The sequence below is a fragment of the Schistocerca nitens genome, chromosome 5, assembly GCF_023898315.1.
Source record: "Schistocerca nitens isolate TAMUIC-IGC-003100 chromosome 5, iqSchNite1.1, whole genome shotgun sequence".
Taxonomy (NCBI): domain Eukaryota; kingdom Metazoa; phylum Arthropoda; class Insecta; order Orthoptera; family Acrididae; genus Schistocerca; species Schistocerca nitens.
The window spans coordinates 540,440,955-540,465,507 of record NC_064618.1 but is presented as its reverse complement, the minus strand read 5'-3'; the positions used below and the strand labels follow the sequence as shown (position 1 = coordinate 540,465,507).

The 24,553-nt window shown below is 39.3% G+C and overlaps 1 protein-coding gene across 1 annotated transcript in view; it reads left to right on the top strand.

Annotated features, from left to right (window-relative positions):
• The window catches only part of LOC126260154 (cadherin-23-like), a 370,016-nt gene that overhangs the window by 150,055 nt on the left and 195,408 nt on the right, over nucleotides 1–24,553 (top strand). The gene's annotated exons all lie outside the window — the stretch shown is intronic.

The window sequence follows — 24,553 nt, the reverse complement described above, 5'->3', positions numbered from 1 at the left end:
GCCACTGGAGTATAGCAGTGGACCAACGAGATCCACATTGATGTGGCCAACCTGCCCCATATGGGTGATGATGGATCCTGTTGGCCCACCGCTCACTTTGCATCTCTGGCAGCAATGATACTGCTTTGCCCATGTACAACAGTCTTTATTGATTCCAAGCCACACCACCTACTTAGTCAAGAGCCATACAGTAGCCCATACTGCTGGATATAGACAGATCATGGGAAACAGCAAAAATGCTGCACCGAAAAACCATGGCTACAAAAACCTCGGTCATACCATGTGAAGTGTTGCATCACAGTGTTAAACTGCATGATGGTCTCTTCACTTGCTTGAGGTTTGAAATGAATCAGTCCTGCCCCTGAAGGACATGTAGCTCTGTGTCTAGTGCTTGCACATGAACATTGTTATCCCACTCTACTGTCTTCAAGCCTGTGCAGCATCTTTACAGACAGTCGGTGACTATATTTTTGCAAGTGCTTATGTGGTCCATATCTGTTGTAAATTGTGATATGAAGTCCGCATGCATAATCAATCTGGGAGAACTGTTTGGTGTTCTTTTCTTGAATAGAGAAGTGGTTGGTGAGTGTCTGTATAAAAGTTCTTGCTTCAATCAAATCCGTGAAGTGTTGGACAGCTGCATACACTGCATGCAACTCCCTGTCAATAATCCTGTAAGACCTTTGTGCATCTGTAAGTAGCTGGGAAAAGAAAACTAAAGGTTGCCAAGCATCCTCAATGAACTGCTGGAGTAATGGCCCCACTGCCACATGACTTGTGCCACCACGAGAACCATCAGTGCCTTAAGCTACAGAAGTGCCATCAGAACTGCCCGTGCAGTGTATTGCTTCACTTTCTTGAATGCACTCCTGTTCTGGATTCTTAGGTATCTTTTTTTAGCCTACTGTGTTTTTTCCTTTTCAGCAGTTTTGTTAATAGTGCCAGCAATTTATCAGCCAGGGAATGTATTGCTGTTAATAATTTAGCATTCTGAGGAATCTTCTTAGTTTTTTGAAAGTTTTTGGCCTGAGAACATTGTGAATGGTGATTATACATTCCACAAGAGGTGTGAGCCCTTCTGCAGACACCAAACACTGACTACAACACCAGCATCCTGTAAGTGTATAAAAGCTTGCCATAGATGTATTTTATGCTGGTCTTGTGATTGTGAAAAGATTAGAATATGATTCATATATCAGAATAATCAATTGATTAGATGGAGCATCTGGTGAAAGAAACTTTGTGATATCCATGAAAGGAAAAATAGGGTCAGTAATCCCAAAAGCTTGCAAGTGTTGTTGCATATGTTTCTTGTATGTGCCCCATTCTTCACTGGACTCATTGTATGTAGAAAAAGGAGGTGGATAAACCATGATGGGTGTGGAGGGCAAAACAGCAGGTGACACAGACAGAGGAACATGCTGACAAGACAAAACAGAAGCCAATGATTGAAGTAAGTGAGTTTGATTGTCTAGCACCTACAGTTGGTGGTGCAACACCATAGTGAATTAATATTGCTGTTGAAGCAACTACCGTAAAATTTCCTCTGTAACACAATCAGCCATCATGAGAATAAATGGAGGACCAACCAGAGTAGGAATTTGAGAAGGGAACAGGGCCACAGTCATTGCCAATCATTAAGTACATAAAAATCTGTAGCAATACACGTAGAGAACTGAGGCTGAGCATAGCTTGGCTAGCCTTAAATAAACTGGAGCCCTTGGCAGACTCTGATGGTGATCTCTCTCTCTCTCTCTCTCTCTCTCTCTCTCTCTCTCCCTCCCTCTCTCTCTCTCTCTCTCTCTCTCTCTCTCTCTCTCTCACACACACACACACACACACACACACACAAGTCTGGGGCACTCGTACACACAGCCTTTCTAGAGTACAAGCATGCGTCACTGCTGTATTCACCTTAAATAATCTAGGGAAATCACGGAAGACCTAAATTTGGATGGCTGAATGGGAATTTGAACTGCAATCTTCCCAAACATGAGATCAAAGTCTTACCATTTCTCTGTCCTTCACAACAGGTGGGTCCAAGTTCCCCCTTGGAATCTCCCCCAGCCTCTCCCTCTTTCTCCTCTGTGGAAAGAACTAAACAGTTCCAGAAGCTACAATAGCTTTTTCTACTTTTACTTATGTCTGTTAGCAGTACTGGTGTGCCATTCTGCCTCCGTGCAATTTTACAGTGATTAAACATTGACTATGTCTTGAAAACTAGAAATCATATAAGCAATTTCCACTGCTGGATTAGGAAACAGCAACTCTAAATAAGCCATCACTAGTGGAGAATACTACACAAGACTTGTTAGTGCACAGATGATAGCACATTTACGTGGCATGCAATACTATTTCCTTAATCATCTCATGTTTTATCGAAACAAAAGAATTCTCAGTGGTCATCTCCCCAATTTTTTGTGAGCCTCTCTTAGATAGTGATGGTCCAGATACAAAGTTGGAATCATCTTTCCGGCAATTTTATACAGGAAGATACTGTTCCTCAAGTGAATGTATTTTAAACTATGTTTTCCATTGTTATGAACAGAATATCACCCACATTTGGAAGTTTTACACAATACTTTGTATATTTTGACTTCCAATCTTGCAACTACAACCTGCCAACTACTGTTCCCACTTAAATGTGATAGAACAATGTGTGAAGGTTGCGAATCTAAGTTTTCAATGAGGAAGTTTATGTCTCTCACAGTCACAACTGAGTGACACTATTTTGAATTTTAAAGCATCATTTGGATATTTAGTCTTTATATTCAACAAAAACCAACATGACTGTTGTATATAAAAGATCTCAAAGCCCAGCTCTATTAAAATATGTGAGTGGAAAGAACTGGAAGCTGCTTTTCACAGTTTTACAGAAGCTTCATTCTGTTCCATGTGCATCAGATTTCAAAAATTCTAGACTGAATGAACTATGAGGATTTCAGATTTGTTTCAGACGCAAGCCCAGTCTCTGCACAGACACTAGGGAGCTGGTACTAGCCATCTGCCATTTGCTCCTCTGGCTGCCAACAATTACAGATTCCTGGCACACACAGAGTCACACATTTGTGTTATTTTTGCTTACACTTGCATCTGGTGATGTGAGGCAGGTAGACATGAATACACTGAGGGGTAGATTTTCTATCTTTGTTACTGAGAAGGACGAAGTTGTGTTTAGATTCATTGGACTGCAAGAAATCTATTGTTTATGGCATTGCAAGATAATAGTTCAGACTTTCACACAAACTATTTGTTATCAACACCTGTGCCAAGTCTAATGATAAACAAAAGAACAGGACAATGCAACTTTTATCTTCTCCCTTAACTTACTTTGTGCATGAACATACAAAAATTACTTTACAGTATTAAACTTTTCTGGCACATTACTTGTCTCATTGGTCTTCAAATCCCATATCTGAATCCCACATTCAGCCTTCCTGACAATCATCCTACTCAGATAATTAGTAGTCACATCTACTTCTACATCTACACCTTCTGCTACATCTACATCTATACTCTGCAAACCAACATGAGGTGCATGGTAGAAGGTACCTGCCACTGTACCAGTTATTATTGTTTCTTCCTGTTCCATTCACATACAGAGCAAGGCAAGAATTATTGTTTAAATGCCTCTGTGTGCAATAATTATTCCAATCTGATCCCTATGTGAGTGATACAAAGGGGGTTGTAGTATATTGCTAGAATAAACATTTACAGCCAGTTCTTGGCATTCTCTTAATAGACTTTCTTGGGATACTTTGCGTCTATCTTCAAGAGTCTCCCAGTTCAGTTCCTCCAGAATCCCTATGACACTCTCCTATGGATTAAACAAACCGGTGATCATTTGTGCCTCCATTCCTGTGTACGTTCAATATCCCCTGTTAGTCCTATCTGGCACAGGTCCCACAAACTTGAGCTATATTCTCGAACCAGTCACACAAGTGATTTTTAAGCAATCTTCTTTGTAGTAAGAATGCACATGCCTATGACTTAACCTATGTGATCATTCCGTTTCATATCCATACAAAGTGTTGTAGGCAGGTATTTGTATGAGTTAGCTGATTCCAACAGTGACTCATTGATATTATAGTCATAGGATACTGTGGTGTGTTTTTTTTTAAGTGTAAAATTTTACATTTTTGAACATCTAAGGCAAGCTGCCAATCTCTGCACCACCTTGAAATCTTATCAAGATCTGACTAAATATTTATGCAGCTACTTTCAGATACTGCTTCATTACAGATAACTGCATCATCTGCAAAAAACAAAAACAAAAACAAAACAAAAAAACCTGATTTTACTATTAATATTGTCTGGAAGGTCACTGATATACAACATGAACAGGAAGGGTCCCAACACACTTCCAGGGGATACACCCAAAGTTAATTCTACTTCTGACAATGACTTTCCATTCAACATGTTGTGTCTGCCCTACCAAAAATCCCTCGGTCCAATCACAAATTTCACTTGATACCCCAGCTGATCATACCTTGGACAATAAGCATAGGTATGGTACTGAGTCAAATGCTTTTTGGAATTCAATAAATACAGCATCTACCTGATTGCCTTGATCCAAAGCTTTCAGTAGGTCATGTGAGAAAAGTGTGAGTTAGGTTTCACATGATTGATGTTTTTGAAATCCATACTGGTCATTCTATTAAAGATACCTCATTATGTTTGAGCTCAGAATATGTTCTAAGATTCTACAGCAAATTGATGCCAAGGATAATAAATGGTAGTTTCATGGATTGCTTGTACTGCTCTCCTTGTAAACAGGTGTGACCTGCACTTTTTTCTGAGAACTGGACATGGTTTTTTGTTCAAGGTATCTGTGATGGTCTATAGTCAGAAGAGGGTCCGACTCAACCACAAATTCAGTGAGGAGCATTGCATAATTGTAACACATGTTGTTGTAGTCCTTAGGTCCTGGTAGGTGTTGCCTTTTCATCAAACATCATACATAACATTTGTTTTAACTTTCATAACTTAACAGGGACCAAAATACTTGGCCTTCAGCTTTAATTTTAGTCCAGTTCATTTTTGTTTTGTTGTCATACGATCACCATTTCTTTTGACCTTGCACCCCGCTGAGTTGTAATTTAACATCTTTCTCCAAATGAATGAATAATCTTGTCTTATAATAATATTTAAAGCATAAATTAAAATTTTAGCACAGTTGTGGAATCTCTCTTGATGGATATGTCATCAGCAGTTCTGATAATTTTGTAATGTGAAGTTCAGTTTGTGTAGCATCTTAACTCCAGTTTGTGTGGTAATGATCGTAGCCGAGATAGAGTTGATTCTCTCAATCTGATCTACCGTATTTACTCGAATCTAAGCCGCACCTGAAAAATGAGACTCGAAATCAAGGAAAAAAAAATTTCCCGAATCTAAGCCGCACCCGAAATTTGAGACTCGAAATTCAAGGGGAGAGAAAAGTTTTAGGTCCCACCTCCAAATCGAAACAAAGTTCGTCTAATTTTAATATGAGACACAATTTAGGTCGAATGAATGACGATACAGCTGCAGTAGTTTGGTTCGAGTCGTAAGCTTAGCAGTTAAGGTTTACCAGGTAGCCATTGCTATGCGTCAGGCGCTCCGTCCGTATTTATACCGGTAGGTACCCTTCCTTTTCACGTGCTTCGTCTGGTTTGAATTGATTGCTTATTTTTCTTTGATCTGATAAGCGCCGTTTTCTTTGTTATAGGTGTTTACGTCACTCTAAGCTGAAAATGCATTACTGTACTGTGTCATGCATTGTTTGTCGCATTCTGATTGTGCGTGTTTACGGCCTGTCGCCGCTCGCGGGATGGCCTGCTTTTGTGCGCGTTACCGCTGCTTACAAATAAAAAATAGAGAGGAATCGTCTCATTAGCGAAACATTTGTTGTTACTTACACTATTGCTTTCTTTGATAATGATCAACAAGAACCAAATAATAGACTGCGTATGATAGATGATGTTCTGAACGAAATTTTAACGAAAATTTTTCTCCGTTTGAAAATCTTTGCAGGCGGCTCTTTAGTTCATTACATTCTGCACAGAAATTAGAGTCATCTTAGATTTAAAAATCTAGTCAATTGCCGTGCTTCATTTCTGACTGTATCACTATTAGGCATAAGAATAATACGAATATAAACATTACATGATATGTATATTCTTCCGCGTTTGCTGTTGTCTCACTCTAGTTTCGTTGTTTATTAGGCAGACAGGATTTAAATGAGATAGTAGCAAACACGAAACAATACATGGCAAAATGTTTATATTCGTATTATTCTTATGGTGAAGAGAATACTGCATGTGATTCACAATTCATAAAAGTTCCTATTAGCAGCCATCTCTTCTCACAGGTAGGAAAAAATTCAGAACGCAGAGTAGGCCATATTGACAAACATCCCAAACAGTCTTGCCAGTCGCATTTTTGTAGTACATTGAAATGCAGCTATATTCGAAGATGAACAATACGGAATTTGTATTTACTTCGTTGGATAATGTACCAAAATGCAGTGGTCGAAACTCGGGGCGGAGGAAAAAGGCTCGTCTTCAACCTTTTTTTTTTTTTTTAATTTATTTACTGACGCAGAGGTTTTGGTGCCAGTATTTATCTTTGTGCCTACAAATCATGCCTTTGTAGTGCTACATATATTTGACGGCAGAAGTTAGTTGTGGCGGCACCCACCAACATTTTTCAGAACTCCCGCTTGCTTTGCACTCGATTCTAAGCCGCAAGCGGTATTTTGGATTACAAAAACCGGAAAAAAAGTGTGGCTTAGATTCGAGTAAATACGGTAACTGTAAGTAAGAAATGTTCACTTCCTTTGGCTGTGCCAAGCTCCTTGAATTCTTCAAATATGAAGTTTAGGTCCCTCTGTCAGCAGTTATTTGGATTGGATTACCAAAATTATTTTATCTGTAATTCCATCTTATCATTTCTGCTCATTTTGTAGTCTATAGAGAAGGCTGTCCCAACAAGTATGCCCAATGGTAGGGAGCTGGGCACACGTGGGCACAACTGTGCATGAACTGTGCACGTTCATGCAGTAAAGAGTTTCCTGCGCACAACAGTTATGGGAAAACAGGTCATGTGTAAATTGTCAACACTGTAAATAACAAAACCAGTTATGAGGAGACCAAGTAATGCATTGAAGCAGTATGTGTGTAAAAGAAAAATTCAGTCTAAGTGAAGAATAGTAATATACTGATAAACCAAAACATTACGACCACCTTCTTAATAGCTCATTTGTCCATCTCAGAATTGAAATACGTAACTGATTCTACATATCAGGACTCTAACAGTTTGATGTTGGGTTGGGTGGAGGCATGTAGCATGTAGCATTAGATGTCTATGGAAAGATCACGTTATCCACATAAATAAGAGCCTGCTGATTTGCATATGCTGTGATGGCACCTGATAGTGAACCAGATGGGTTTCATACAACTTACATCAGTTGAATTTGGTCACTGAGACATGAACATGAGTCCACTGTGGTGTTCTTCAAACCACTGTAGCATGGTTCTGGCTACCAGACATGGACAATTACATTGCTGAAAGATGACATCATTGGTGGGGAAGACTTCAAGCATGAAGGGATGCAGGTGGTTCACAGCTGTCAGTGTGGCTTTGATTACTACTACAGGTTCTGTGCAAGTACAGGAGAATGTCTCCCATGGCAAAATACTGCGCCCACTAGCCTGCGTCTGTGGTGTGGTGCACATATTGAACCCCCATTCAGCTCAGTGATGGCGTTCATGGAGATGACCAATGACGTAACATAACAAAAATGTGATTCACCTGAAGAGCCAACATGTTTCCATCAATAGACAGTAGAATCCCAATTGTCCCATGCCTACTGCAATCATAATGGTTGATGTCGATGGATCAACCTGTGAACATGTAGGGTTGGTCTGCTGCAGAGCTCCATGTTCAACAATGTACGATGAACAGTGAGCTCCAAAACACTTGTGGGTGGACCAGCACTGTAATATTTCAGTATAGATGCCACAGATCACCATCTATCCTACTTTAGAGGGCAGATGAGCCTCTGAACCCCATGTTCTGTGAAGAGTCATGGACATCCAACCATTTAGTGCATAGTGGCAATTTTACTGTCCTTCTACCCCTTTCTGTAGATGCTCAAGACAGTAGCATGTGAACATTCCACCAGCTTCACCATTTTTTAGACACTCATTCATGGCTCTGCATTATAATACTCTGCCCTTTGTAAAAGTCACTTATCTCAGTCGATCTCTCCATTTGTAGCTCATAGCTTTGCAGAAGAGTGAAGAGTTTGACAGAGCACTGAAAGACCTGAGTTGAAACAAGGCCCCCGGAGTAGACAACATTCCATTGGAACTACTGACGGCCTTGGGAGAGCCAGTCCTGACAAAACTCTACCATCTGGTGAGCAAGATGTATGAAACAGGCGAAATACCCTCAGACTTCCAGAAGAATATAATAATTCCAATCCCAAAGAAAGCAGGTGTTGACAGATGTGAAAATTACCAAACTATCAGTTTAATAAGTCACAGCTGCAAAATACTAACACGAATTCTTTACAGATGAATGGAAAAACTAGTAGAAGCCAACCTCGGGGAAGATCAGTTTGGATTCCGTAGAAATATTGGAACACGTGAGGCAATACTGACCTTACGACTTATCTTAGAAGAAAGATTAAGGAAAGGCAAACCTACGTTTCTAGCATTTGTAGACTTAGAGAAAGCTTTTGACAATGTTGACTGGAATACTCTCTTTCAAATTCTAAAGGTGGCAGGTGTAAAATACAGGGAGCGAAAGGCTATTTACAATTTGTACAGAAACCAGATGGCAGTTATAAGAGTCGAGGGACATGAAGGGGAAGCAGTGGTTGGGAAGGGAGTAAGACAGGGTTGTAGCCTCTCCCCGATGTTGTTCAATCTGTATATTGAGCAAGCAGTAAAGGAAACAAAAGAAAAATTCGGAGTAGGTATTAAAATTCATGGAGAAGAAATAAAAACTTTGAGGTTCGCCGATGACATTGTAATTCTGTCAGAGACAGCAAAGGACTTGGAAGAGCAGTTGAATGGAATGGACAGTGTCTTGAAAGGAGGATATAAGATGAACATCAACAAAAGCAAAACAAGGATAATGGAATGTAGTCTAATGAAGTCAGGTGATGCTGAGGGAATTAGATTAGGTAATGAGACACTTAAAGTAGTAAAGGAGTTTTGCTATTTGGGGAGCAAAATAACTGATGAGGTCGAAGTAGAGAGGATATAAAATGTAGACTGGCAATGGCAAGGAAAGCGTTTCTGAAGAAGAGAAATTTGTTAACATCGAGTACAGATTTAAGTGTCAGGAAGTCGTTTCTGAAAGTATTTGTATGGAGTGTAGCCATGTATAGAAGTGAAACATGGACGATAAATAGTTTGGACAAGAAGAGAATAGAAGCTTTCGAAATGTGGTGCTACAGAAGAATGCTGAAGATTAGATGGGTAGATCACATAACTAATGAGGAAGTATTGAATAGGATTGGGGAGAAGAGAAGTTTGTGGCACAGCTTGACCAGAAGAAGGGATCGGTTGGTAGGACATGTTCTGAGGGATCAAGGGATCACCAATTTAGTATTGGAGGGCAGCGTGGAGTGTAAAAATTGTAGAGGGAGACCAAGAGATGAATACACTAAGCAGATTCAGAAGGATATAGGTTGCAGTAGGTACTGGGAGATGAAAAAGCTTGCACAGGATAGAGTAGCATGGAGAGCTGCATCAAACCAGTCTCAGGACTGAAGACCACAACAACAACAACAGCTTTGCAAGGGTGTCACCCCATCCATTTCTGCTCATCTTAGGCCATGTCCTACATGAGCGACAGAAGTGAGCAACAGCGAGTGACTTCTGGATACGTGACACTCCAGCAACAAGCAGCAACAATGGGCAACAACCCTGGGTGTCCTGCGTGTGAGCGACCATGTCACGCTACAAGATGGCTGCTTAGAGCCAACCAGATGTTTGTATCAAACGGCGTCCTTAACCTGTAGAATACTGTAGCTGGAGAGTAGCTTATTTGTTTGAGTTGTAAATATTTGTCATGTATTGTTGTTTTTCTGACATGTTCTACATCCTGGAGGACCTCCTCACTACGGATCAATTGGAATGAAAGTAAATCTAATCTAATCTAAAGTAAGGCTACAGAATTAGGTTTACTTAAGAAAACAAAGCAAAAAGGAACGCTCTGCATGAAATTTACAAATGGAGGAATCTCCATGGAGAATTTCATAAGTATCATCAACTACAAAGATCACCAGACAAGTTCTTCGAATACACGTGAATGAGCAGAGGAGCATTCGACTATCTCATCAATAAATTAAATACCAATGTTTTTTATATGATCAAGAAATTTTAACAGCCAATAAATGTGGAGAAGTGACTATTACATGACTGACTATGCTAAATACAAACATAAGCACAAAGAATGATATGCATGGACAATAGGTAGCTGTGGTGTAGGGGTAGCATATACAGCTTGTAACTGTGTGCGAGGATAGGGACCTGAGTTCGATTCCCAGCAATTCTTATATTTTTACTGACTCAATTACGATTCTGTATACTAAGTTTTATGTGTACTGTTTGCACTGCATCGCTAAGTATTTTTTTAAGATCTTGCCAAAGAACTTTTTCTTCACACCTATCTCGGTATATCACACACATTTAATTCCCAATAAATTGCAATGAACCATGAAATTTTACAGATATTTCATGTTGCGAACATGATTCATCTGCAGTCAATGTTAAGGCCAAGCGTTTCAATTACACTAAATAGCCTGTAAAAGTAAAGGTTACAACATTTTTGAAAAGAAAGTCAAACGTTTTGTGTAATGATTTGTCTAAAAGTATGAAATCAAAAATATTATGGAAACGTTTGGTGCACCTCATTTTCTGTTCATGATTTTGAACATCATTCAGAGGCACGTAGAACGTTTTTCTGATCTACTTATTTCTTTTACACAAATAATTTCATAAAATATTTGAGTGATTACTTCCATTTTTTTAATTTCAAGTTTCATTCAGAAAGCATGATCTTACTGACTCCTCCTTTGCCTTCCTGACGTACTTCATTTGAAGAAAGCCTTTTTGACATTTAAATACCACACCAACGTATCTTTTTATGTGCAAAATAGTTAGGTCTTGAACAGATGACATTTTTAACACTTCATTTAAAGCAGCTTTTGCGAAATATTTCAATTTTTCCTCAGCTTATTAAGTTTTCGTTCATTACCATGATTACTTTCAAGCAGTTAAATATTTTCATGCCAAACTAGACCTCATGCTGGTCACTTTGATACTCCGTTTACCTCTTTCTCTCCCTTTGTTTGCCTATCAAAATTTGGACGAAACCTCATGGCTTAGGTTATAGGGAGTCTTGTTTTCGCTCTGCTCACACGTTTACAAAAACGTATCGAGTGTTAATCATGTGATAAAATAGTCCTTTCCATGTGCTGTCATTTCCAAAAAGTGTCATTTCAACATCTTGAACCTTTTATGATGTACGACGATGTTTACAACCACTTGATTCCTGAAGAGCAGAAAGGTTCAGGCGAGCTACCCATCCACGGATATAACAACCAATATCTCAAGAATGAAAAGAGATATCAATCTGGTCTCAACTTTAAATACAAATTAGATATATTGGTTACATTTCATACTTAATAATGTAAGGCCTTAAATGAACTGCACGGAAAGTCTACACAATGTGACTACCTCTGCAAATTCTTAAAAATTTCGTGCAGCCATGTACTCAATTTCATGCAGCACAGTAACTATGATGAATAACGATAATAAATTCTAACATTTATCATTTAAGGATATCAAGCTATAGGTTGTGGAAGAATCAAATTTTTTCGCGGAATAGTTTTCTTAACATCGGATGTTAAGTAATTCGTAGCTGCCATTGCGTCCGCTCCACTGCTTTGCCAAGAAGACATGTGGCTGTCACTCTGTGTCGCACATGCTGCAGTAGCAAGATTCAAACACATTTGAATTCAAATGTTGCCAGTTGCAGTGTGAGACAGGCAGCAACACAGATGTTGCTCATGTATGACACATCCGTAACTACACCTGCGGTTGTGTTTTGTCACCTGAAGCTGTCACGCGCTGTCACTCACTTCTGTCGCTCACGTAGGACACAGCCTTACACACTTCTAACAGCCGTGTACCGCAAGTCTCTAGAGGAACAGAAGGTTCCAAATGATTGGAAAAGAGCACAGGTAGTTCCAGTCTTCAAGAAGGGTCGTCGAGCAGGTGCGCAAAACTATAGATCTATATGTCTGACGTCGATCTGTTGTAGAATTTTAGAACATGTTTTTTGCTCACGTATCATGTCATTTTTGGAAACCCAGAATCTACTCTGAATTCCGGAAACAGTGATCGTGTGAGACCCAACTCGCTTTATTTGTTCATGAGACCCAGAAAATATTAGATACAGGCTCCCAGGTACATGCTATTTTCCTTGACTTCCGGAAGGCGTTCGATACAGTTCCGCACTGTCGCCTGATAAACAAAGTAAGAGCCTACGGAATATCAGACCAGCTATGTGGCTGGATTGAAGAGTTTTTAGCAAACAGAACACAGCATGTTGTTATCAATGGAGAGACGCCTACAGACGTTAAAGTAACCTCCGGCGTGCCACAGGGGAGTGTTGTGGGACCATTGCTTTTCACAATATATATATAAATGACCTAGTAGATAGTGTCGGAAGTTCCATGCAGCTTTTCACGGGTGATGCTTTAGTATACAGAGAAGTTGCAGCATTAGAAAATTGTAGCGAAATGCGGGGAGATCTACAGCGGATAGGCAGGGAGTGGCAGCTGACCCTTAACATAGACAAATGTAATGTATTGCGAGTACATAGAAAGAAGGACCCTTTATTGTATGATTATATGATAGCAGAACAAACACTGGTAGCAGTTACTTCTGTAAAATATCTGTGAGTATGTGTACGGAATGATTTGAAGTGGAATGATCGTATAAAATTAATTGTTGGCAAGGCGGTTACCAGGTTCAGATTCATTGGGAGAGTCCTTAGAAAATGTAGTCCATCAACAAAGGAGGTGGCTTACAAAACACTCGTTCGACCTATACTTGAGTATTGCTCATCAGTGTGGGATCCATACCAGATTGGGTTGATGGAGGAGATAGAGAAGATCCAAAGAAGAGCGGCGCATTTTGTCACAGGGTTATTTGGTAACCGTGATAGCGTTACGGAGATGTTTAGCAAACTCAAGTGGCAGACTCTGCAAGAGAGACACTCTGCATCGCGGTGTAGCTTGCTCGCCAGGTTTCGAGAGGGTGCGTTTCTGGATGAGGTATCGAATATATTGCTTCCCCCTACTTATACCTCCCGAGGAGATCACAAATGTAAAATTAGAGAGATTTGAGTGTGCGCGGAGGCTTTCCAACAGTCGTTCTTCCCGCGAACCATACGCGACTGGAACAGAAAAGGGAGGTAATGACAGTGGCACATAAAGTGCCCTCAGCCACACACCGCTGGGTGGCTTGTGGAGTATGAATGTAGATGTAGATGTAGATGTAGATGTAGATGTCATGTGCCCACAACACCACCAGGTGACATCCAAGATTGTGGTGGGCATTACTCATAATGTTTTGTCTTATTAATGTATTTTGTTATGTTTGTGAAACAAAACATTTCTTTTTTAGAACAAAATATGAAATATTTGGGCTGAGACCTCTTGTTGGTGCAAGACACAGAACACTTTTCAGTGCTGGATCATCTCTGGGGACCTTTCTGCTATTTTTATTCTCTTCATAATGGACAACACTTGTTCATACTAATATTTAGAGCCAAACCAAACACAGAAATAACATTAGCCGTATTTGTGTGTAGCTTTGGAAACTCTTCTGCATGAACATCATGGTACCATCTTAACAAATTGGTAGTATTGTAATATCTATCCCTGAGCAGAGTGCAGTTTTGCAAATCAGTGAGTTCTAACTACATTTCCAAAGGTCCAGTATAAGATGCATTTATTTTGTCATACATGCTAGGAATAAGCAGATCATTTCCTTGAAGTGACTCGTTTAAGTGATTTTAGTACCCTATGCTATCAGTGAGAAAGGCCAAGTCTGCAATCCTTTTGTCTTCATTGAGTGTTAGCTGTGTCTCTCCTTTAATTTCCATAAATAGGGGATTTCTTTCCAAATAGGAAAAAATATGTTGAGAACTTTGCCTGTATTAAGTCATTGTAACACACAACAATAGGGTATTTCACCATATGCTGTGTTGAGATCTCACAAAAATCCCTTGAACTGTCTAGTGATTTACACCATGGCGTCTTTCAAAATTGACACATTGGACCATGACCATCATGACTCTGCCATACTGCACATTTTCTGCACATGTATCTTGCCTGTTTTGTACTACTGTAGAGTAAGTCTGATCATAAGTCAACATGATTGAGTATTCTTAACCAAAAGAGAAGAATAGCACATTATATTGACATAAGGAGATAACTTCAGTAGACTGAGAGCATTGAAGAAACATTGAAGCACAAAAAACTGAAGTGGAAATAGTGCCACAACAGCTGCAGTGTTGTGCTTGTTACAGCACATTGTGTACAAATAATGTATGTCCTCATCTGTTTCATTTGAATATAATGGATTCATGCAGTACACAAATTGTTAATGTAATGGGAAACAATATAATTTACACCAGTTTTCAATCATTTTCAGAAGCAGTAGAATAGCTGTAAGTGACACACAACAAATTTTAAGTGAAATGTATTCCTTTAAGTGAAAAGTAAAATTGCAACCTGAGTTTCTGCAGTCAACAGCCATCAAATACCATGAATATATGGTTACAGTTCAGTGATATTCCTTACATAAAAACTATGTTGCAGAATATGTAGAGTATATCTGCATTATGCATAACAACATATTTCCTAACATAAACCATAAAAATGGATAAAAGGATCAAATATTCGTAATGCAAAACAGACAAAGTTGAAATAATAATCATCAGGTAGTGAGGCAGTACAGCATAAATCCTATCGTGGAGTACAACAGAATACGGTCAAACATTCATTTGTTAAAATACATATAAAAGTGTTGTAACACTATACAGACACAGTATCAGAAGTAACACCAACCAAGTTTTTATTCTGTTTACACATGAAGAGTTCCACAATAACACTGAATAAAGTATAGAACAGTACAAAGTCCCATAACTATATAACACATCAGTATACAGTCTCGTAGGTAAGGATGCAATAAGCAAGTAAACATAAGTGAGGCCAAAGCAGTACATGATTTGTATGGGGAAGAAGTGATGTGCATGTAAGACAGAAAGGAAAAGGTAAAGTGAGGTAGTGGAAAATGGTTTAGGCCAGGGGGATGGAGAGAATGCAAGATATGCTGGAGAGAAAATTCCCAACTTCATAGCTCAGAGAAATTAGTTCTGGAAGGGAGCATCCAAATGGCTGTGTTGTGGTGCACAGCATGTTTGGCAAATGGATGGTCCTATTTGCAGTTTGCCATTACTTTGGCAGTGGCCATTCATGTGGGTACAGTTGATTACTTGCCATGGCCACATAAAGTGCTGTGTAATAATTGCAGTATAGCTGATATACAACATAGCTGCTTGCACATGTGGCCATGCGTTTTATAGGGTAGGAAATACCTGTGACTTGAGAGATGGTGTATGGGATAGGCCTTGCACTTGGGCTGACTACAGGGGAATGATCCATGGGGTGCAGGATTGGAATAGTGATGGACAAGGATATTCTGTAGGTTGGGTGGATGGCAGAACACAACTTTTTGTGATGTGGGTAGGATTTTGGCTAAGATATCATTCATCCCAGAGTACAATGAGAGGAAGTTGAATCCCTGTTGAAGGCTGTTGGTTGAGCTTCTTAAGTCCAGGGTGACATTGTGTGATCATAAGAGTGCTGGTCATTGGCTAGTTAACACAGTTACTGGTGTCAGAGGAGATGGCATGGGAGATCTCTATACGGATGAGATGGATAGGACATGGCCTGTGAATAAAGGCTCTGGAATGGTTATCGGTATATTTTGACTGCTTTCCACTGCAGTTGTAGCATCCATTGGTGGCAAGGCTGTAGGGAAGAGACTTTTTGACACAGAACCAGTGCTGGCTGTCAAAGTGGAGTGTTCTTGGTAATTGGTACACTTGATGTGAACAGACATATTTATGGAGTCATCTGAGAAGTGGAGATCGTCATGTAGGAAGATGACTCATTGAGCTGAGAAGGCTTAGGTGAAGTAGATTTGGGAGTAGGTGTTGAAGTTATTGAGGTAGGAGCAGAGGGTGTCCCTGCTGTCAGTACTAATCATGAGAATGCCGTCAATGAATGTGAACCAGACAAGGGGTTTTAGTTGATGACTGCAAAGAAAGGATCCCTCCAGATGGCCAATACATAAGTTGACATAGATTGGTGACATGCAATTGTCCATGGATTTGTTTATAGATTTGGCTATCAGAATTGAAATAATTGTGGGTCAATATGTGAATGTCTAGGGGGATTAGAAAAGAGATGGTGGGTTTGATATCAGGAGGACATTGGGAAAGGTAGTGTTCAGTGGCTACAAGGTCATGAGCATGGGGGATGTTGGTGTATAAGGATGTCTCATCCACAATGACCAAGAAAGAGTCTGGTGATGATGGTACAGAAACTGTGGAAAGACAGTGAAAAAATGAGTGTTGTCTTGAATGTAGGATGGGAGGTTATGGACAGAGGTTGGATATGTTGGTGAGCAAAGGGCAGAGGTTTGTTCTATGGAAACATTGAACCCAGCCACAGTGAGTCACCCAATATGGAGACTTGTGGAGTTGAGTTTGTGAAGTAGGTAAAAGCTAAGAGTTTGGGGAGCGGGGGGTGTGGTGGTTTGCAGGTGTCAGAAGTTAGATGGATTCAGGTGTTAGGTTTTGGGATGGACCTCTTGAGCTCTCGACAGAATCACAGTCATAAGATTTTTATGCAGAAGTGTCTGAATGTTGGCAGAGAGTCTCAGCAACATAGTCACTACAATTCATGACCACTATGGTGGAGCCTCTGTTTGTGGGAAGGTTGATGAGTTCTGGATTGGAGATAAAAATACAGTCTTGGTTGCAGAGGTTTTTATTCTCAAATTTCAGTGACATATTTCAACTGTGGTAGGCATCTTCAGATTACCTATTGTTGTTGTGGTCTTCAGTCCAGAGACTGGTTTGATGCAGCTTTCCATGCTACTCTATCCTGTGCAAGCTTCTTCGTCTCCCAGTACCTACTGCAACCTATATCCTTCTGAATATGTTTAGTGTATTCATCTCTTGGTCTCCCTCTACGATTTTTACCCTCCATACTGCCCTCCAATACTAAATTGGTGATCCCTTGATGCCTCAGAACATGTCCTACCAACCGGTCCCTTCTTCTTGTCAAGTTGTGCCACAAACTCCTCTTCTCCCCAATTCTATTCAATACCTCCTCATTAGTTATGTGATCTACCCATCTAATCTTCAGCATTCTTCTGTAGCACCACATTTCGAAAGCTTCTATTCTCTTCTTGTCCAAACTATTTATCATCCATGTTTCACTTCCATACATGGCTACACTCCATACAAATACTTTCAGAAACGACTTCCTGACACTTAAATCTGTACTCAATGTTAACAAATTTCTCTTCTTCAGAAACGCTTTTCTTGCCATTGCCAGTCTACATTTTATATCCTCTCTACTTTGACCATCATCAGTTATTTTGCTCCCCAAATAGCAAAACTCCTTTACTACTTTAAGTGTCTCATTTCCTAATCTAATTCCCTCAGCATCACCAGATTTAATTCGACTACACTCCGTTATCCTCATTTTGCTGTTGTTGATGTTCATCTTATATCCTCCTTTCAAGACACTGTCCATTCCGTTCAGCTGTTCTTCCAGGTCCTTTGCTGTCTTTGACAGAATTACAATGTCATCGGTGAACCTCAAAGTTTTTATTTCTTCTCCCTGGACTTTAATTCCGACTCTGAATTTTTCTTTTGTTTCCTTTACTGCTTGCTCAATACACAGATTGAATAAAATTGGGGATAGGCTACAACCCTGTCTCACTCCCTTCACAACCACTGCTTCCCTTTCATGCCCCTCGACTCTTATAACTGCCATCTGGTGTCTGTACAAATTGTAAATTGCCTTTCACTCCCTGTATTTTATTCCTGCCACCTTCAGAATTTGAAAGAGAGTAATCCTGTCAACATTGTCTAAACCTTTCTCTAAGTCTACAAATGCTAGAAACGTAGGTTTGCCTTTCCTTAATCTATTTTCTAAGATAAGTCATAGGGTCAGTATTGGCTCACATGTTCCAACATATCTATATGGAATCCAAACTGATCTTCCCCGAGGTCGGCTTCTACCAGTTTATCCATTCACCTGTAAAGAATTCTTGTTAGTATTTTGCAGCTGTGACTTATTAAACTGATAGTTCAGTAATTTTCACATCTGTCAACACCTGTTTTCTTTGTAATTGGAATTATTATATTCTTCTTGAAGTGTGAGGGTATTATGCCTGTCTCATACATCTTGCTCACCAGATGGTAGAGTTTTGTCAGGGCTGACTCTCCCAAAGCTATCAGTAGTTCTAATGGAATATTGTCTACTCCTGGGACCTTGTTTCAACTTAGGTCTTTCAGAGCTCTGTCACACTCTTCACGCAGTATCATATCTCCCATTTCATCTTCATCTACATCCTCTTCCGTTTCCATAATATTGTCCTCAAGAACATCGCCCTTATATGGACCCTCTATATACTCCTTCCACCTTTCTGCTTTCCATTCTTTGCTTAGAACTGGTTTCTATCTGAGCTCTTGATTCTCCTGCAAGTGGTTCCCTTTTCTCCAAAGGGCCCTTTAATTTTCCTGTAGGCAGTATCTATCTTACCCCTAGTGATATACGCCTCTACATCCTTACATTTGTCCTCTAGCCATCCCTGCTTAGCCATTTTGCACTTCCTGTCGATCTCATTTTTGAGACGTTTGTGCTCCTTTTTGCCTGCTTCATTTACAGCATTTTTGTATTTTCTCCTTTCATCAATTAAATTCAATATCTATTCTGTTACCCAAGGATTTCTATTAGCCCTCGCCTTTTTACCTACTTGGTCCTCTGCTGCCTTCACTACTTCATCCCTCAAAGCTACCCATTCTTCTTCTACTGTATTTCTTTCCCCCATTCCTGCCATTTGTCCCCTTACGCTCTCCCTGAAATTCTGTACAACCTCTGGTTCTTTCAGTTTATCCAGGTCCCATCTCCTTAAATTCCCACCTTTTTGCAGTTTCTTCAGTTTTAATCTACAGTTCATAACCAATAGATTGTGGTCAGAGTCCACATCTGCCCCTGGAAATGTCTTACAATTTAAAACCTGGTTCCTAAATCTCTGTCTTACCATTATATAATCTATCTGAAACCTTCCAGTATCTCCAGGCTTCTTCCATGTATACAACCTTCTTTCATGATTCTTGAACCAAGTGTTAGCTATGATTAAGTTATGATCTGTGCCAAATTCTACCAGGTGGCTTCCTCTTTCATTCCTTACCCCCATTCCATATTCACCTACTATGTTTCCTTCTCTTCCTTTTCTTACTGTCGAATTCCAGTCACCCATGACTGTTAAATTTTCTTCTCCCTTCACTATCTGAATAATTTCTTTTATCTCATCATACATTTCATCAATCTCTTCGTCATCTGCAGAGCTAGTTGGCATATAAACTTATACTACTGTGGTAGGTGTGGGCTTTGTATCTATCTTGGCTACAACAATGTGTTCCTACGCTGTTTATAGTAGTTTACCCACATTCCTATTTTTTATTCATTATTAAACCTACTCCGGCATTACCCCTATTTGATTTTGTATTTATAATCCTATATTCACCTGAGCAGAAGTCTTGTTCCTCCTGCCACCGAACGTCACTAATTCCCACTATATCTAACTTTAACCTTCCCATTTCTCTTTTTAAATTTTATAACCTACCAGCCCGATTAAGGGAGCTGACATTCCATGCTCCGACCCATAGAACGCCAGTTTTCTTTCTCCTTATAACAACATCCTGCTGAGTAGTCCCAGCCTGGAGATCCGAATGGAGGACTGTTTTACCTCCGGAATATTCTACACAAGAGGACGCCATCATCATTTAACCATACAGTAAAGTTGCATGCCCTGGGGAAAAATTATGGCTGTAGTTTCCCCTTGCTTTCAGCCATTCGCAGTACCAGCACAGCAAGGCCGTTTCGGTTAGTGTTACAAGTTCTGATCAGTCAATCATCCAGATGGTTGCCCCTGAAATTACTGAAAAGGCTGCTGCCCCTCTTCAAGAGCCACACGTTTGTCTGGCCTCTCAACAGATACCCCTCTGTTGTGGTTGCACCTATGGTACAGCTATCTGTATCGCTGAGGCACGCAAGCCTCCCCACCAACAGCAAGGTCCATGGTTCATGGAGGGTGGCAGGGGGTGGGGGGCCATATTACCTACAAAGCAGAAAATTTATAAAACTAAGTGTAAGAAAATTTCCTGACCCCATTTTGTACAGAAACATACTCTACAGGAAATTCTTTACCGATCTTGCAGAAACTGGTAATGGTACATGCCATCAATAAAGTGCTTACACATTGCTTATACATCAGCAAAATGGAAGTTAGATATCAAAAAGTTGGAACTCCCCAATGCCTGTCAGTTGAGTTCCTGGAAAGAACCGTAATGGTGAAAAATTGCAGCAAAAAATGTTTAAGCTTTGATAAACTGGAAATAATTGGATCTGAAAAGGGCAGCTATGGAGACTGTGAAAATAAACACCACAATATCCTTTAATGACCATACTCGTCGCAATGTGTAAAGGATATCATCACACAAATTAGGAATAGGTGCACAGCAGAGCATCATGGAGTGGGAGCACAACGTGTATAAGCAGCCCCGCTGGCAAACATAGAATGCGGAAAAGTATGGTAATGGGATCTCGAGTGCAGGTACTGCAGTAGAAACAGACAGATGGTGTTGGCTAGTTTAATACATTAACTACTGTGCAGGACTGTGTTCACATGCAGAACTTAACCAGCCTTATATATCACAAGATACATAATTTCTAAAATAATTGTCCTAAAATGAGAGTAAAGTTAACTGATATTTGTCCGGTAAGACAATTAAACCTCATGAAAGGTCATCATAAATATAAACAAGAACTAAAACAATGCATTAAGGATAAGGGAGTCAAGCAAATAACAAAGGAGATGCCAGCATACTTCACTGCTACAAGGCTAAACTTCTTTAAAAATGGACATCATTATATCAAAAAATTATTATTTTTTCTGATCAACTGATCATTGAGGAGGCCACGGTTGTTTTGCAAATGGCGGGTGTTGTTTTATCAGTACTCTTTTTGTAAGTAAGTGTTCCAGAAACCTGGTTGTGAACATTCTTCCCATTTGCCAGACATATTCAGCACTGCTTTGGGTACATTCTAGTCTGTAAACCCCTGACGCATCAAAAGTACTTTTCTGTGTGTGTTCCTTATAAAGAAGTTGATGTCATATATTTGTACCACCTGTGAGAGCTATATGTGTGTTTGTACACTGAAAAAGCGTGGCTCAGTCATGAGATATGTTTCCTGGAAAAGGTAGGGGAGATCCATTTTACCTCTGTGTTAGGATGTCTGACTGTAGGCAAACCATTCTGTTTCAGTTTCTTTTCTTTATACAACTTCTGGAATAGTGAAATACTATAGCCATTTCTACTTGCTATAAATTCTGGGTTGTTCTGTTCTTTACTGTTGGCATTTTCACCGAGAGGTAGACCAAGTATATGATGAACCATTGAGCTGAAAAAGCTCAGTTTATAACACTGTTGATGGCAAAATGAAGCTGAATGATTTAATCAATAGCGTTGGCTTCATATAGGTATTAAAAAATAACTTGATTATTAATCAGCTCTAACTGGAGATCAAAATAATTTAGCTTACCTGTGGCATCCATGATTTTATTTGTAAATGATATTTTCAGGTGCAATTCATTAAACTCATTGGCAAGCTGCGGTGCTTCTGAAGAGTCACCACTGAAAATGATGCAATGTTTGTACACCAAAATTTTCTTGCAATGGGTTGAACTATACCCCCATTGTCCTGTTTGTAAAGAGGATTATTAAAAGAGAGATAATTATGAGAAGTAAGAACTCTGAGAACAATAATTTCTGTGATTTCATTTTTATTAAGGTCACCATGCTTGAAAAAATTTTCTTGAATAATTGAAATAGTTTTTTCTAAAGGTACTTCAGTACAGAGATTCTTTATGTTGAAAGACAATAGAGAGATACCTTCCGGAAAAGAATGTCCATGTAATAAGCCCACCAGCTGTTTCCTGTTACAACCCCTGACATAGTCTGTTTTTAAAATGCATTAAGGAAATTTTGATGCAGGGTCACCTGGGTTATTAATAACATTAATAATTGGATAAATAGGGCAATGTTCTTTATGAGTCTTTATTTGTGCTCTTAGATATGGTGCCCTAGGATTCATTAATTTCAACCTAGGCAACTCTTCAGGTGGGATGATGTAGGTGCAAGCATCTTGGCAGTTTCTGAGTTCCTTTGCATCAGAGGCTTTATGGATCATGACCACATTATTCCCTTTATCACTGCACGTGAAAATGGCATTTTCATCATGCAGTTTTTTATTAACTGATTTCAAAACCTTGTATTCTGTGGAAGAGAAGTGTTTACCAGCTGCATTAGCAATAATGCTATTAGCTTTACAAGCAATTTCAAACTTTTTCTCTTTTGTGCAATCAATTAATAGCTGTTTTCGGATCTGCTAATAGAGCTGTGGTCATTCTATCATTAAGATGGGGTTCGATGTTATATTTAAGACCTTTCTCTAATAGAGCAGTTTGCTGAACATTAATCTGATCATCAGTTCAATTTACTATATGTTTGGCAAATGGGAAGACATTATCAGAGCATTTTATGGATGAATGTTTTGAGTGAAGTTATGCACACGTAAGATATTTTATCTTATGATCATTGATTGAATTATCATCTGACCACATTCCTAAACTGTAAAATTTAAAATTTGCATTAGATTGTCATAACCAGTAGCACTTGAAAGATTAGTGGCATCAAAATAAGCATTAAAAGGCAAAATATGTAACCAGTTTTTTTCCCTATGCCGTTGCCTAGCTTCATCTGCCATAATTGTTTTTGCACATTTTAAAATACCTGCACTTAGATATTGACCCTTCTTGATTTTGAGATTCTTATGGACATAAATAGGAATAAGCTTCTCAGAAATAGATCTATTATTGAACAAAATATTCATAGAAGCTTTCATGATTTTATATTTAAGATTATATATAACAATGCTTGTGCCATTTTGACTGCTCGACAAGAAAGATGCATATAAAATTCCTTTCATTCCATTATCTCACCTGGTACAGCAACCATTGTCAAATTTGAGATAAAAATACAGTCTTGGTTGCTGAAGTATTTATTATCAAATATCAATTATGCATTTCGCCTGTGGTAGGCATCTTCAGATTATCTACAAAGCAGTAAATTTATAAAAATAAGTATAAGGTAACATCCTGATGCCATCTTGTGCAAAAACATACTCTACAGGAACAGTTTTCATCAAACTTACAGAAACTGGTCATGGTGCATGCCACCAGTAAAATGCTTACACAGTGCAAACACGTCAGCAAAATGTGACTCTGATATCGAAAAATTGGAAATCCCCAATGCCTGTCAACTGGTTTCCAGGAAAGAACTGAAACAATGAAAAAATGATGCGAAAAAAATTTAAGCTTTGATAAACTGGAAATAATTAGATCTGAAAAGGGCAGCTAAGGAGACTGTGAAATAAATACCAAAAAAATCCTTTAATTACCTTACATTGTTATGTGTGAAGGGCATCACACTAGTTATGAACAGATGCACAGCAGAGCTCCATCGAGTGGGAGCACCAGTGTATGAGTGACCCTACTGACAAACATAGAATGCACAAAAGTATGGTAATGGTACCACAATTGCAAGGAGTACATTAGAAACAGACAGATGAGTTTGCTAGTCTATACATTAGCCATTGCACAGGACCGTGTTCACATACAGACCATAAATAGCCTTATAAATCATAATTTACATAATTTCTAAAATAACTGCTCTAAAATATGGACTGGTTTTTGTGTTACAGATAGCTGTATCTTCCATATGAGGAATGTTAGACTCACTGGAGAGGAATTTAGGAATGGAAAGCAAGGCCAGGTTAGAAGTGAGGAATTCCTGGAAGGTACCCAGTAGACGATTGGGTGAAAGGGGAGGAGTGCCACAATTGGAGGGAGGCCAGAACTTTTTTAAACAATGTTCTGTGTGGGATTTAGGTTATCTGTTGTCAGCAGAGTGTGCGATGAAGAAATGTTTCCACTGTAGAGAATGAGTAAAGGAAAGAAGGCCCTTTACAAGTCTGGCATGGCTGAACCTTGGTTTAGGGCTAAAGTTGAGGCCTTTATAAAGTACTGAGACTTCTGCAGGGCCAGAGTTTGGC